The sequence below is a fragment of the Archocentrus centrarchus genome, chromosome 20 (genome assembly GCF_007364275.1).
Source record: "Archocentrus centrarchus isolate MPI-CPG fArcCen1 chromosome 20, fArcCen1, whole genome shotgun sequence".
NCBI classification, from domain to species: Eukaryota; Metazoa; Chordata; class Actinopteri; order Cichliformes; family Cichlidae; genus Archocentrus; species Archocentrus centrarchus.
Genome location: NC_044365.1, coordinates 20491317 through 20507574, shown reverse-complemented (window position 1 = coordinate 20507574; position 16258 = coordinate 20491317).

Sequence of the window (16258 nt, the reverse complement as noted above, 5' to 3'; positions counted from 1 at the left end):
CCAGTGTGTCAAAAACAAGGTTAAGAATATATCATCAGTCTAATACAGATATTTAAAGAATTATGAATGAGTCCATGGAGGATAAAGTGGGAGACATCGGACCGTGTAACCCAGATATGTGTGGGCATGACAGAAGCTAAGTGGTTGGACTGTCACCTCATATTAGGAAGGACTATTGCTTGCCACCACGATGCTTTCGTGTGGAGATCACATATTCTCCATGTTGGCCTCGTGTTCCAGTTTTCTCCTAGTCTCCACAGGCATGCAATTCGGGACAACTGGAGATCCAGAATGACTTTGAATACTGATGTTTCCCACATTCCAAATTCTATGACGGTACAACTTAACGCTTGTTCACACTCGGTCCATTCTTTCATGCACTGCATGCTTGATAAGAAGATACTATATAAGCTTCACTGCACCTCAAGACTTAACAAAGCTCAGCAAAAATTAGCTGTCGACCCCCCACCTACCACCATCTGTCACCACAAAACCATATACTATGCTGTACACTCGCCAATGAATATCAAGTTCTTAACCTTGCTAACATGTCCATATGGTGTTTTTGTATGTGGCAGAAGACACATCGTGAACAAAATATGCAAAGAAAATCACAGTTGAGCATTTCAGCCTTGGAACTGCTGTGTTCCAGTCAGATAGAATCAGTCAGACATGTTTTTCGCTTGAAGTCCCCAGAACTGCTCACACTGCAAGAGACAGATGAGGTAAAAGAAAATAAGGAACTTTATTCAAAAGCGTACTTGAATAACAAAAAAACGCTGCGATTAGTGGCGGGGTGCAAAAGTAAAATAACACAAAGGCCAAAATGGGGCACAAAAAGGAACCAAACAAAGGAAACCAGCATGAGACAGGAGGGACCATGTGGGAACATGGAGAAGGAGATTTGATAGAAGGACAAAGACTCAGGGAAAAGGCTATTTAGGCCTAAAAATGTGGAGCAGACTTTGAGGTTTCATTTTCTGGGTGTGTTAGAAGTATAACCCAGTCAGCAGCAATGTGTATATAATGCCAGTGTATTAAAAAGACAATAATGTATGTGCAATGCTGCCACAGACAGCAGGTTCTCTTGGGCAATATAACTGGGTGTCATTGTTGCTCTGTGTTTTGTTAGGGCTGAGCACAACTGAGACTATAAACACTCCAGGGAGAAGAGTAATAACACAGGTAAACTTAATTAGGGAATAAAGAAAGCAGGGAAAGGAGGGGAAAAGGAGAAATGACCTTCAAAATAAAACAAGTACATGAAAGAAGGAGCAAGAAAAAATGTACACAACTAAAAAAAGAAAAGAAAAAGAGACCCAGATGGAAGAGTTAGAAAAGACATTGAAAAGAAAAACACTCGGGACATATTCAAACATATGTATGGCTCCAATATTACAACTTGCCAGTGTGTACCACTGAATAGCTTTGCAGTACTTGAGTAGAGTAAACATGACTCATTTGCATATTCTTAAACCCATGCATACTGAAGTTTGCAAAGGTGTGAACGTACAACTAAACAATTTTCATCTGTATGGTCTTTACATTACAGTATAATGCACCTTGAGGTGCTATACAAATAAAATTCAATTGAACTGAATTAATATGTATTCTGTACATCAGGGATTCATTTTTAGAGGTTAATTTAATCACTGTGACGAGGAAGTGCAACTGAGTCTACTGTGTACAAACAATACATAACTTCTTTATTTGAGGTCATTTGATTCTGTAAGAATACTCATCAAGCCATGTAAGCACAAACTAAACTAAAATGATCCACCTCATTTTATTCATTCAATAAAATCATTCAATAGATTTTATTGAATGAATGAAATGATCAAACTAATTCAAATGCAGCAAACATGTTCTTTTTTTTTGTTTTTGTGCCCATGGTGCAGTTTACTAATATTCCCAGTTGGAAAAACTCTTGCCTATACACAGGGATACACCAACGAACTGTAAAAGAATGCTGAACAGGACAGTTCAGCATTCTTTTGGTAGCAACATGCTTTTATGTAACAGTTTTAGCCTTGACTCTTGTTGCTGTGTCATTTGACAACTCCATTTTGAGACTGTTGCTCAGGTGAACAAAACAGTGTGATGATTGCTGCCTGACATTAAATGTTATTTTGGGTTATTTGATCAGGTGTTGGACTGCTATAAGGTTTCCATTATTGTTCCAAAAGTTTATGAAAATGAGCTCCTTTACTTCAGGCAACATAGCTTCACCTCTGAGTAATAATAAATAACATTTCTGCTAGAGTACATCAAGATTTTTAGTACATCAGCAGACAGTCATAATGGGAATCTGATTTTTTGCAACTAACAGGACATGGACTCAAAGTAGTGTGTGTGTGTGTGTGTGTGTGTGTGTGTGTGTGTGTGTGTGTGTGTGTGTGTGTGTGTGTGTGTGTGTGTGCGAGTGAGTGAGAGAGCGAGAAAGAGAGGGACAGAGGGGCGTGGAATCAAAATTTTCTTTTGAAACCCAAATAGGATTTTAATCTCCAAACCTGCTCATATTCCCAAAATCTCAAATGATCCTCCAGACTGAGGGCAACTTGTATAATGCAGTATCAGCTTTGGGAAATCAATAACATATTTTTAAAACTAAGCCTCCACTACTGCGTGGGATACTTTCTAAAGAGCTTTGATTTACAAAGGATTCCCTGAAGGCAGCTGCTGATATAATGTAAACCTACACAACTATTTGGAAATAACATCGGATTATAATATAAATTCAAATTTTGGAAAACTGGGTGCCTACATTCATGCAATAAAACACATCACAATATTTAAACAGAGACAGTGATCTCAACAGAATGTTGTTCCAACTAAAATGCACAGATTTCAGCTAATGTGTGCACCCTGCTGATGACCACCACTCATTTTCCATTGCTAGAAAGCTGGAATTTTGTCATGATAATTGATAATTGGGATGTATTTTCAAGGTTTATTTATTCTGTTTATAAACAATCATAAAATTAAAAAATCAAACAAATTGGTGAGATTTGCAATTAAACAAGTAAAACAAATGGCGTCTGGTGGCCTAAGGTAAGGCCTCAGTTACACAGGTCTAAGGACTGGTCAGCAACCCTCTGACAACCACCAGTTGCTAGAGAAAAATGTATTTTCCCCAAAGAGCTGGAAAGCGGTTGCTATCAGTTGCTAGGTAAAATTGGTTGCAAAAGGGTGCTGCACCAAAAACCTCATTCCTTGGTCACCAGCAGATTGCCACAGTTGCCCATAGTTTGCATGGAAGTCACGGAATTGTCTGCAAACACTCTCCAAGCAGTCACCAAGCAGCAGTGAAACTTCACTATCGCTGGGCAAATTGTTGATGTGTTTTTGCTGATACTTCTATAGTTTATACTGGTAGCTCTGAAATGAATGTAGAAAATAGTCCTCAAATAATCCACAAATTCAGGAGTCTATGAAGGTTTTATTGCATGATTTATGCCTTTTATGTCTTATCTACATCAGATCTTGCTAAATGCTTGCTGACTTCATGATGCGGGATGCATAATACAAATATGCATCCTGGAGGCCTACCCTTAATAGCATTGCTAAAAACAGTGGAGGTCAGGAACTAGAGTACGGGCTCATGAAACCAGGAGGAATAAACCCCGAAACTACACTCTGGTGTTGGTGACATGAAGCCTGTAAGAGGAAGATGGAATGTCTACAATAAATCTGCTGGAGGTAATGGTGATGTTGAACTGCAGTAGCAAATCAGCTGGATTCTTGGAACACAGGAGAGAAGAGCTAAGGTCAGATGTGCTGATGCCAGAATTTGTGAATGTAAAGACTTTGATAGCCTGGAAGAATGGGAGTGATTGGGAATCCCTGAGATAAATTGGATTCACTTGTAAAGGAGTAACAGTCAAATTTAAAAAAAATAAAATAAAGTTCTTTATTGAACCTTTTTTCTTTCAGTTTTAGTTCCATGTCTAGTGGGTGCATTTATACATTTGGGTGATGTTTCTTTTTACTCTCCACTTCAGCTGAGTAAATTTATACTGATAAAATAACAGTTTTACATCTTTCTTGTGTGTGTGTGTGTGTGTGTGTGTGTGCGTGCGTGCGTGCGTGCGTGCGTGTGTGCGCGCGCGCGCGTGCGTGTAAGAGAAAGAAAAAGCTACTGACCAACTGTAAAAGTGTGATTCATCCTGAAACATATTTTTTTATGGTCCTGATCTCTTTAAATTAAATATTATGCTGCAGACTAAAGTACATTCACAGTAATTGAATGCATTTTATGGCACAAGGCACAAGCCAGATAATGTCGTTCTCCTCCGCCTACAGCTGGCACAATAACAGTATTCAGTTTTTAAACGTAACCTCCTCCTTACTCTGAATGTGTTCCAGAAAGCACTGTAAGAATTGCACGGATGCACAGAATGTCTCATGTTTTATGCCCAAATGAGCTTGTTCTACATAACTGCCTTTAGCTTTGCACTTAATGCATGCTTAATGTTTGTAAAATGTCACGCACGAGCTTAATCTCAGTCACCTTCACTTGCTTTTAGTTTCTAGATTGTTAGTAAAGGTGACAAGATAGCAATATTTTCTTTGGTTTCTATGCTATCTTATTACTTGACATTAAATTTTACATCTACACATGACTACATGTAGAAACCTATGTAAAGGAAAATGAACCTGTTTCAGTGTCTCCAAACTTGACAGTCATGAAATTGCAATTTAGAGTTCCCATCTAAATATATTTTAGAGCATTTTCTTTCTATAAAATGATGTGCAGTGTTTCATATCGTCAAGAAAAAAAAAATAATAAAAAAAAAGCATGTTGGACCAGAAAAGAACACAGCAAGGGATTGCTTAAAAAGGAAAATGGAGATGCTGATTTATAACTGAGTGGCAGGGTAAAGGATGTCTCAACACCTCATGGGATTGAGCATAAAAGCATGCAGGCATATGTCCTATGTCATGTCAGTAATCACTTTAAGCTTTTTTCATGCTGTTAAAAAAGACCTGTTACATGTTGAAGGTCAGGTTTAATGTGTCATTCATCAAGACTACATGGTGTGAAATGGCATCTGAAAAGCACAAAATGAGTAGTGAAAAGCCTACAAAAGGATTTGTCACTTGAAAATATACAGTTATTTGAGAGAAACATAATGACACCCAGGTTTTTTAGTACTGTGCAAAAGTCCCAAGTCACCCCTCATTTCTTTATACCGAAATAGGTGCAACAGCTTATTGAAGCATATGCAAACATACATGGAAATACAGAGTATAAAGCAAAAACAGACTTTATGTAGTTCTAACGAGCTTGAAAGTCAATATTTGGTATGACCACCTTTATTCCTCAACACAGTTTTAGCTCTCTTAGCTTTCTTATTATTTCTTTAAGTAGTCTTCAGAAATAGTTCTCCAGGCTTCTTGAAGGATGTTCAAAAGTCTTCTTTGAATTTTGGCTGTGCTTTGTTTTGTTCTCTGTGAAGATGATCCCACACTGCTTCAATAATGTTGGGGTCTGGGCTCTGGGGGGGTCAGTTCATGCCCCAAAGCATGACAGAGCCTCCACCGAGTTTTGCAGGTGGCTGAAGACACTCACTGCTGTTTCTCTCTCCTGACATCCTTTGGCGATTTGTACCAAATATTTTTAATTTAGAGGCGTCCCTCCATCAGACCGGTTGCCACTTTTTCAACCCAGTTCTTCTGTAATTTGGAATACCTCAGCCTTTCCTCCCTGTGTCCCTTCCTTAAGAATGGCTTCTTGACAGACAGCCTTCCACTGAGACCATTTCTGATCAGGCTTTGACGAACAGTAGATGGATCAACTGAAGGACCAAATACAACTCTCAGGTCCTGTGTCAGGTCTTTGATGATTCATATGTCAGTGTTAAGTGGATTAAAAAACAATGAAGCATTCGTCTGAAAATGAGTGAAAAAACAGCAAATGTCAAAAGAAAAACTTTCAAAGACCTCCAGAAAGCCTTGAGAATTATAATCCTTTGAGTGATAACTGAGGGGTGGCTCAAGACTTTCTCACAGTACTCCGTGAAAAAGTCTACTTTATATTTTTTGTGATTTATTGTACTAATTTAGCTGAGCAGAGTCCAGGACATCATGTGCAGTTACTAATTAGTAAAAGGTGCTGTTATATTTTCATGTCAGTGTTTTGTGCAGCCAGTAAACCTAAAAATAATGGCAGGGACATTTCCCTTTGTAAAACCTCACAAGGAAATACAGGAGAAACAAAAACAAGGTTATGTTGTCTTCCAATGACAGTAAGCTGTGCATCTTTTGCACAGAGTAAGGAGTGTGCAGTTTGCCACCTATATCTTAGTGTTTACAAAAATATCTTCTCATAGCAAGTCTAAGTGCTGTATTTGTACAGACAAGATCGCACCCTACCGTGTAATTAAAAAAAATACATATATTGTAAACATAGCAACTCAATGCATTTGGTAAAACAAAAGATTTACAAGCAAGATAAAACTTCAGTATTTGCTTAATGACCATCTTTAAGGAAGAGCCCACACACCCTTTGGGGGAAACTCATTTCTGCTGCTCATATCCACAATCTCATTCTTTCAGTCACTACCCACAGCTCGTGAGCATAAGTGACAGTAGGAATGTAGATCTGTCTGTAAAATGGCAGCTTTGTTTTCATGCTCAACTCTCTCTTCACCACAACAGACCAGTACAGTATCTGGACCAATCTGTTTCTCAGTCTACTCCTCCACTCTCGCCTCACTCACGAACAAAACCTTGAGCTATTTAAACCCCGCCACTTGGGGTAGTGACTCGTTCCGGATCCAAAGTGGGCACGCCACCCTTTTCCAGCTGAGAATCATGACCTCAGAGAAGGAACTAATTCTCATCCTAGCTGCTTCACACTTATGCAAACCACCCAGCTTGCACTGGGTGGTTTGCAGGGTGGTGGTCACCGCCAACAGAACCACATCAACTGTAAAAACCAGAGATAAGATTCTGAGTCTACCAAATCCAATATGAACCAAGCTTTCACTGTGGTTGCACAGGGACTGGAAACAGCAATGGAAAATTTGCGTCATTCTTTGCTTAGGGCATACTGGCAAGCAGTTGCTATCTTCCTATCTTTCTTTTGGTAGCAAAGGTTCCAGCCAAGCGCTGGATAGTTACATCAGCTGGAGAGGTCTTCCTCACTCTCAGGAGAGTCATTGCTGCTTGGATTGGGGCTTGAACTGTATAAGCTGACGGTGGCCCTGCGCTTCTTGAAACTATATGAAACCTAAATTTACGACCCACAGCAAACATCGCCTAAATAAATAGTTCTGTTTATGAAAACTGCATAGGCAGAATTCGGTGCTTTTGACTGGGGTCCCCTGGGTTCCGAACACATTTGTATTTCTTAAAATCACCAATAAAACCAGAAATAGAAAACAACACCTGTCAGATATGACAAAAATAAACCTCTGGTGTCTGTACCCAGTTGGTAAGACAAGGGTTCAAACTTCACTTTAGGAATATTTTTTCAGGTTTTTTTTTTGTTTCACCTGTAGGCTCCTATCTTGGCATCTTGTTTTTCTTTTGCTGCTGCCTACAGCTGCCCTCATTTGTAACTTGCTGGTCGTGAGTAAGAACTCCAGATTACAGGCTGACGATTAATGAAACAATGGAGAACATTTCGTACACAGTGCAAGATAGTTATGCATTGTGCTCTCTCCCAATAAACCACAAAGACATTCTGAAAGCACAAAAGGCTGTCTGGAGGGTAAAGAACAAGCCACTGTATTTCCTCCCTACAGGCTGTTCAATACAATGCGTAATGGAAGATCAGAGTCTGGGGCCTGCTGGGGGATTACTGCAACCTCTGGCTGAACCACACACAAACAAATGAGCTTGAGAAATTATGTGCAACCAAAATCTCCCTTTCTCAAAGACAAAATCTATGTTTTGCTGGGTTCTGCCTTACATGTGTTATGTGTAATTATGGCCTTTTGTACGGTAAATCCTGACTGAGCTTGAAAAACTGTGAGGCAATAGAACAAAGACCTTCTAGCACGGTGGCTTAAATGATTATGATTAGCGTTTTATATAATTTCAATACACTTCAATTGCTTCAAAATGTTTTTCGTATTTTTGAAGTCGTGCCCCTTTTACACATAATGTAAAGTGCTTCTGTTTTGAGTTAAAGAAAAAAAATGTCTCTTTAATTGACATCTAACTGGAAATAGAGCTTCTCTAATGTGTCAGCTTTACTAAATGCCACTGACCTTTGGTTGAATACCTACATGAGTGCAGGGGACTCCAACAGACTGACTTCATTATGTGCTTTTTTTGAGTCTATGTTTACATTTCCTTGGCGAAAGAAAGAAAGAAAGAAAGAAAGAAAGAAAGAAAGAAAGAAAGAAAGAAAGAAAGAAAGAAAGAAAGAAAGAAAGAAAGAAAGAAAGACCCTAACTGTCCTTCACCTGTACCCAACTCCAAGCCTTATGATTCATGAAAAAAATAACTTTTTGCCAGGAGACATTTTTGTGTGTGTGTGTTTTTAAAGGACTAACTAGCATTGCAGTTTAAGACTGACACATTTAAAGCCTGATAAGCAAGTCCTTGCAATGCAGAATCTCAGATTGTGAAGAAAACTTTGTTTACAGAGGAAATCAGTTAGAGGAGAATATTGTTTTGTCTCAACACAGTTTGAAGGACTACATGATTTATGTAAAGCAGCAATCACCATGCAGTGTCGAGTGCCAAATCCTCGACCCGGTGTGGTTGTGACCTTTCATGCTAATCCGCAGCTCTTCATTACAGACAAAAAGACTTGCATCTAAACAAGACAGACTGATTTCCATATGCAACACTTAACCAGTTATCATTTAATTGTAATCAGACTGTTCCTCATTGGTGGAAATTAATAGAGGCTCTCAGGAAGCCCAGCAAAGTCAAGAGAATTCCTTTACATAATCAAATATGCTAATTAGAGAAAAAAAAAGTGGATGAATCTGCAGCAATAGATGAGCCCTGGATTAGTGCTGCAGAACAATAGGTTGAGAATGTCGGAGTTTACTAGTGTATGGTTGACACGTACTGAAACAAGTCATTCTGTTCTTTCTGCAAATGTCTGCATCTGCCTGAGTTGGTGTTTTCTTTAATGCTGTGACGAGGAAATCGGTCCAAACTGGTCCCAAAAGCATTTTAACAGGGAAGTGCTCTTAGGAAACCTCCATAGTGATTCAACAACAGATTGATATTTTGAGCAGAACAAAGCAAAAATATTCTTGGAAGATAAATTAGGCAAAATGTAATGGTGCATGACTTAACCTAGTGTGGGAGAAAAACAGAGGTATTTTCAATGACATGGAAATTTTAGCTCATGTCAGTGATCATTTATGTCTTGATGCTAATAAATGAATCTTTAATCGCTGTACAGTTCAGCAGACATTATGCAGATTCACCTATGGACAAACCAGATGTACTTCTGTATATTCTGGGATGTATTTGTTTTTATTATTTAAAAATAATTAAATCTTATTTTATTTATTTATAGGTATATTTAGTAAGAGTTGGAGTTTGCATGTTCTTCCCGTGCTTGCGTGGGTTTCCTCCGGGTACTCCGGTTTCCTCCCACATTCCAAAGACATGCACTTACTGGGGTTAGGTTAATTGGCTATTCTAAATTGCCCATAGGTGTGAATGAGAGTGTGAACGTGAGTGTGAAAGGTTGTTCGTCTTTCTGTGTTGGCCCTGTGACAGGCTGGCGACCTGTTCAGGGTGTACCCTGCCTCTCACCCTATGACAGCTGGGATAGGCTCCAGCCCCCCCGCAACCCTGAACAGGATAAGTGGAAGCGAATGGATGGATGGATGGATAGTAAGAGACTCCACAAAAGCGGACTCTCTTCCTAAACATGGGTTTCATGAGGTCAGAGATGTCACTATGCTCAGTGGACTGGTTCTTATATAGCACTTTTCTACTTAGATATAGCACTTGAAGTGCTTTCTTACTACAGGTCTTGTTCACCCAATTACACAGACGCATCAGGGAAAGCCCGGGGTTCAGTAGCTTGCCCTGGGATACTTCAACGAATGGACTGGAGGAGCTGGGGACTGATCCACTAACCTTCTGACTACATAGGAAGCCTCTTATGCTACCGATGCACAATGAAAAATGCAGCATTATTACCTCCAAATTAAACAGTTTTTATATAAATTCATGTCAGTTTAGCTCAGCTGGCTCCTTCACATCAAAAGGAGCCAGCTGACATACTTCGGGCATGTGGTAAGGATGCCTCCTGGGCATCCTCCCCTGGAGGTTTTCTAGGCATGCTGAACTGGGAGGAACCTGCTGGAGCGACTACATACTATATCTCGTCTGGCCCGGGATCTGGAAACTCATGCTGGGGAGAAGGATGTTTGGAATACTCTACTTAGCCTGCTGCCAGATGGATGGATGGATTGATGGATGGATGGTACTTTTGCATAATAAACAGATTTTCCAGTTGCTTTGTACCTTCTTCCCCTCCTCTACTCCCATGCTGGTCTGCACTGTATTTAACGAGTATGCAAACACACTTTTGAAAAGCATTCTTGCACAGCACAACAAGGTTCACGATTTTAAGTATTTTATGGCTAAATTGGGGCTGTCTTGGTGACACTGTCCTCTCACATTGCTTACAGATTTCTTAATCACTTAACACAATGATGTTCACAGAGGCAGTTTTAAGAAAGCATTGGAGTTAATGATCACACTGAGTCCAAGTGAACTGTGCCTGGGACTACTTCTTCAAGTGGGTCAGAGCATGGTACTGTACACTGGGCATGGTACAGAGCAATCACACTATAGTCAAAGGAAATGGACTTTAGGGGGTCAAATGTGCTCAGGCACAGTATGGATCACCTAGTGTGAGTAGACCCTTAATCGCTTAGTCACATATTGACAGAAGTGGTTTCAGATTTTACCATTTAAACAGCCTGCTGCAAATCCCTTTAAGCTACATTATTTTGTTCCCTTTGGAGATTTTAAAGCTACAAAAATGAAAAATTATGATAAAATGATGAGCCTTTAGTTTGCTCTCTGGTCTTATTTGTGCTATTTATGTATGCTGGTTGTGCAGTTGTCTGACTGTGAATGTTTTAAAGTCTCTGTTGATTGTATTTGCCTCTTGCTGCACACAAAAATGTTGCTATTTTCTCTGTTATGCTTCATTTTGTGACCAGAGTAAAAGTATGAATGCAAAAACCATATTACCAATAATCTTTCTCTAAGAACAAATTTACTTTAACTTGTATATTTCCAAGAACTGTATTTTAGTGTTTAATAAATACATGCAAAAAAAAAAAAAAAAAAAAAAAGAATAAAGCACACATTGGGTTGAAATACCTTTTGCTAATCTGAGAATGTCTTCAAAAGGAAACATTTGAAAATGTGACAATGAATCTGCTCTGAAGCATATATTTATACACAGACATTAATGCAGAGAGGTCAATTTAATAGTCCTCTAAATTGCCACAGGGCACTCTTTTTTTTCTTCTCCAAAAGCTGTTTTCTATTCAAGCCCACAGTGGTGGAGAAGCGATCGCCGCTATGATTTCTTATCAATATGCACAAGTTCCTCGACCTTTGAATACAGAAAATAACCCAAATACCCAATGAGAATAATGATGATTAACTGCAGGCATTTCAGTAATTAATGAAAATTGCTAGAAAATCCATAGGTAATGAAGAAGGGCGAGGAAATTCTTGATATGTGATTAGAACTGGGAAAGAGAAAGCTTATAGTATATGTGGAAAATGAACTTTTTGAGAAAATATGTCTCAGTTATGAATTTTAGCATTTCTCATTTTCATCTGGTGGCCAATTTGAATGTAAGACCATGTAAAACAGGAAAACCCCAAACAGTTTTCCATGTACAGTAAGAGTACAACGAGTCCTCTTAAATTGATAATGGAGTTCTTATGATCTCTTCTTCAGTATGAGGTTAGTGTCTAGTGCTAAATCCCAAATGACACCATAAAATATAATAATAATAATAATAATCTCCTGAGACCCTGCTTCCTCATATGGAGGCATTGCATTTTGGCTGTTCTGGACTTTTAATTATATATTAAAAATTGGTCATTTTTAGCCTGTTGCTAAGGTGAGTGCCAGGCATGTATAAGTCAGTTTTTGTAGTAAAAATAGTTACCTTTTTGTAGTAAAATTTTAAAAAGTTGGATTCTTCGATAAGGTGCTGTAGGTGCATGAAGGCTAAAAACTAAGGTGCTGGCATTATAATATATGGTGCTTAATTCTGCACAACCTTTGTGGATATAATTTAGATGTTGTGAAATATACATAAGATGCTTTTATAAAGTGTTGCAGGTGGATAAATACTAACAATAAGTCATTTTAGCCTGTTTCTTGGTGGTTACTAGGCAACCTGTCATAATGTCATAATTTCTGATATAGATATGAACCTTCAGTGGCTTTCATACATCTTTTAGAGGCAGTATGAGCACATTACACAAACTCAATGCAAGCAGGTAAAATGAAAAAAAGAGAGCAGTACATCACATAAAGTATACACTGTTCTGACCAAGAGAAGAAAAATCATCCCTTACATACATGCAGGTGTCAGATGGAATTCAGTGAGCTTCCGGTGATGTGTGCAGCCATCCAGACTCTCCTATTTCACATTTCTTTTCATTTGTATCGGAGATGCTCCAGTTCACTTTTGTCCTCTTGGTGACAGGATTTGTTTCCTCCACAGACAACTGAGGTGGATCCCTAATCAGGAAGGCAACAACAGCAAAAATTACACAGAGAATTAAACCAGCAGAACTTTGATTTGATATCGTTTCCCCCAAAATGAACTCTTGTTTTTAGGGAGTGTCAGGGGAGAAGGTAAAAAAAAAAATATATATATATATATATATATATATATAAAATCTGAAGAACCAGCTGAGTAAATTAAATGGATTTAGAGAAAACAGGGAGGCCCTGCAGAATGATTTTCAATAAGAAGGAGATGGATGAATATGGTGAATAGCAAACGGCTGCTGGAGCCATTTGTTTCAAATCCTTTCTGTGAAATTAAATCCTCAACTGATTATAAGAGAATGGTATTACATGGATGAGGAGGCAGGGATAGAAATATGAAACAATTCCAAATGTAGAGGAGCACAAGTGTTTTCTCTTACCCAATGAAAATAATGCTCCATGCTGATGCCACTGAGAAGAATTTGCTCTCGCTGATAGAAATCATCCAAGAAATGGCTTTCATGATTGCAGCTAATGTTTGCATTCAGCTGTTTGCCAGTTTGAAAATATTCCCCATTGCTCATTTATGCCTTTTGGAGTCAAGATTAAGTTCTTTTTTTTTATATAAAATGTACCTGCATTCTGGATACTTGTAATCTGGACCACGGCTGTTTGTTTGGCTTACAGAAAACAGAAACTGAACACTAAAAGGTGCTGTAATTGCCTTCTTATCAACAAAATCTGGTGTTATTCTGACAAAGATCCCAACAGACTAGCAGTTTTAGACAGTGTTCTTGCTGTCCTTCTGTGGCAATGCTTGCAGCATCTTAGAACTCCAAATCCTGACCATGAGGCGTGTGTACATAGATGGTGTTCAGCGTTAATCTGATTAGGGTGAGGAGATAGGGATGCCTGGACTATATGTCATCTGAGAACAACATCACTGCTATTGATTAACTGAGCAAACATCAGATGGAGACACCAAACATTTACACAGAAACGCACACCCACACACAGACACACAAAGCCAGCTTCTCTGGGCTATGGCAGATGGTGGTCTGATAGACTCACATACAGTATATGGGTTCATTTTCCTGTGTATCACATGCCACACCGACACTGTCTGTCCACTCTACCAACAGGCTGTTGGTGATAATGCATTGGAGCTGAGGCAGCTGCCTCGCAACAACCAACTCGTTCATGATGGAGTGACAATTATGACCCTAGGTGACTGTTACAGGCAGTGGGTTTATGTCTTAAATCCATGCCACGCCATAACCTGCAACAGGACTTCCAATATCTGATCAAACACGATGAATTATTAGCATATTTTAGAGGCATCATGCCAGCAAACCTCATATGAGCTTGTTTTCTGATTAAAACTCACTTTGGAAAGTGGAAGCATCCATCTGTTATGCTGAGTGGAGCCATGTGTGTTTGGACTAAGTTTTGTTTGTGGAAACACCGTAATGCTTATTTGTCCCTGTGAGCTGTGAGAGAGCAGTGACTGGGATTACTGAGAGAAAAGACAAATAGGAAGTAATCTGTCAAGTGGGGAAAAAAGTCCTGCCCCGAGGGCTAAATGTTCTGACTCCGTATGCTTTATGCGAGTAACAATTAGAATTCATATCCCCTCGTAATTACCAAGTGTTTTTGACTTCCACACAGTACATGGCTTCAAAGCCGTTCCAGACGATTTGAAATGTGTGCAAATCAGAGGGGCTGATATTACTCACACTGCATAAGTTTCTACAGTCCATAACTTTTTAGCCGCATTATGGTCTGTTTTCATAGGCACTGTTTTTGTGCTGGCAGGGTCTATTTTCTGTACAAATTCTATGAAGTTCTTCAGTGACAACATAGAAAGTCTACAGAATAAAGTGCCATCAACATACAGCTTTTTTTCTTTTTTTTACCCAGCTGTACTTACAGTGCTTTCAGATGAAAATAGTTGAACTTATTTCTCTGTAACAGACTAAAAGAAACCAAGAATGGGAGAAATCTATGAAACAAACACTGCAACTATCCTGTTTCACTTACACCTCAGGTTTTTAGGAAGTTTTTTTTCTTTTATACCTAGCAATAATTATGATATATTTCTATATATTTTTCCATGATATATATATTTTTATATATATTTATATATATTTATTTTTTTTCCATGATATATATATATATATATATATATATATATATATATATATATACGTTTGTGTCTTATACTGTAAGTTTTCTTGATATCACTCATTACAATGATAGATTGCAATGATATATAGATAATATATAGCCATACCCAGGGTGGGTAAAGTACCCTTTACCCATCCTGCTCACTAGCTGTGTTTATTTTTCAGTTTTTGGTAGTTCTGTTTATTTATTACTATTTAATATATATTCTCCATTTTTTTACATATTTATTTTTACTTATTTATTTGTTGTATATCTGTGTCTAGGAATAAGAATAAAGAACCGGTGCCACTTGAGAACCCGTTCTAAATTTTCCAAAGCATCAGAATCGCATGTGTCTGGGCTCATCAATTACTTTATCAATGTCTGCAGGTTCTGGCAACGCACACTACAGTTTCCCAACTGAGCAGTTCATCTATACAGATGTGTTATACAATTGTATTTGAATAAAAAAGCCCAAATGAACTCAGACTATAATCAAACAGAAAATGTCAAATAAACAAGGACTGAAAGTTCAAAAACACAAAAATCAGGGTCCAAAAACCCAAGGTCATGACACTAATATATGGAATGTGACAGATTTCTAACATTGTTTTTTTTTCTTTTTTTTTTTTTCCTTCTCTTTTTTCATTATGCTACAAATGTGCGGATGGGACTTCAGAAGCATAAGAGGAGAGTCAGTCCTTGACCTTAGTGTGAAGAGATGACTGAGATCAAGCAGGAAGGCAGGCAGGCAAGGCAGACTTCAGGACAAGGAGCTGTTGAGCAGGTTGGTATGGCCAGCACATGAGATGGAATACAAGAAGGTTAGTACACTAGAAAGCATAAGTCGAAAACTAGAAAATGATGTGGCAGGGATTCCGTTACCTGTGAGGTTCCCCGGCACAAAAACTGAAGTAGACTTAATGCAGACAAATTTTAATATCTCTGTGCTCACACACATAGACATAAACAACATAGACACACTACTAAACTGCCCAGTGGATTTGCAGCAGCCGTGTCGATCAAACCTCCCCGACACTGCTCCCTGAACAGTTCCACGTCTGCAGCTGAGCAGAAATAACACCCTGCTACCAGAACTGGAGAGGAGCCTGGAGGGTAGCACCACTACAACTGCCAGAATAATCTGGCAAAATGGAAAGTGGAAGAGTGACCCTTAAATACTGCAGGCAGGTGATTAGTTGATGCTCACCTGGTGCACTAGACAGTGATCTGGTGGGAACTGGTGAGAAGTCACGCATCCAGAATCAACTACTGGATGACTTGATGCAAACATTCACAGAGGATAGAGCCAGTAAATCTCTAATTGGCAAGCTTTGACAGGCTGAGTGAAAAACCGTAAAATAAGACCTGTGCTTTTGTCAGTGTTGAGATTTTTGGGCTGTATTG